At 33.2% G+C, this 959-nt stretch overlaps 1 non-coding gene across 1 annotated transcript; it reads left to right on the top strand.

The window, feature by feature from the left end:
* The first annotated feature begins 247 nt into the window (after positions 1 to 247).
* Positions 248 to 319, top strand: Trnac-gca (transfer RNA cysteine (anticodon GCA)). The gene has a single exon. It is a non-coding gene; the product is annotated as a tRNA-Cys (tRNA).
* Positions 320 to 959: the final 640 nt, after the last annotated feature.

Here is a 959-nt window from a genome sequence, read left to right on the forward strand (position 1 = left end):
ACAATATCCAAACAACGAACATTACTCACTTCAATAGTGGATTTACCGGCTGATTGGGTGGGGTGGGGGGGGGTCTAGAGTTCTACTCTGTTTTGTCCGACGTTGTTTCACCAGGGGAGAATTATCGTGCCGGCTCTCTACACGTGTCCAAAATCTGTCTGTCCTTTCCAGGGGCAAAAATCCTCACCCCACACCGTAACCCGGTGTTATTCTTTTTATACCCCTACATGTTTGAGCCTGATGAAGAGGGGACATAGCTCAGTGGTAGAGCGTTCAATTGCAGGTTGAAAGGTCCTTGGTTCAATCCCTTGTGTCTCCTTAATTATTTTTTTATTTTATTTTATATAGTAGATCTCTGTAGAATTTTTATGAAATAAAATCTATACTGTTCAAGATTATAATTGAAAAGAAAGCCCTATGACAAGAAGAAACCATTTTTCTTAAATAAAATTTTGAAATGAATTCATTGTTGGTATTACTTTTGTATTGGTGGATTTAAAAACAATATCGTGTGTTTTGGGTTTCGTTAAACCGAAAAAAAAACATAAACGACGACATATTCATTTCTTTTTATCCATAACAAAGTCTTGTACCAAGATCAAAAATTATAATGATGCTAATTATTTCTGTCTCATTTAAATAATGGTAATTATTTCCGTCTAACATAAATGATGTAAATTATTTCCGGGTTATTCATATAATGGTACGTATTTTGGGATCATTCAAATGATGTTAAGTATTTTTGGGTCATTCAAATAATGATAAATATTATTATTTAATTCTTGTGTGAGATTTGTGTGCATAGAGATGCGATGTACATGAAAATAAAACTTGGTAAACTACTTTCTTTCTCCATTCGTCTAGCTGCTATTTCATTTTCACCATCGTGGAAACAAAGAATTAGGATTTCTTATAAATATGCAAACTGAAAATCTTTGACCAACGAAAATAATTTATTA

The sequence above is a fragment of the Euprymna scolopes genome, chromosome 39 (genome assembly GCF_053919585.1).
Source record: "Euprymna scolopes isolate OS-2025 chromosome 39, ASM5391958v1, whole genome shotgun sequence".
Classification (NCBI taxonomy): domain Eukaryota; kingdom Metazoa; phylum Mollusca; class Cephalopoda; order Sepiida; family Sepiolidae; genus Euprymna; species Euprymna scolopes.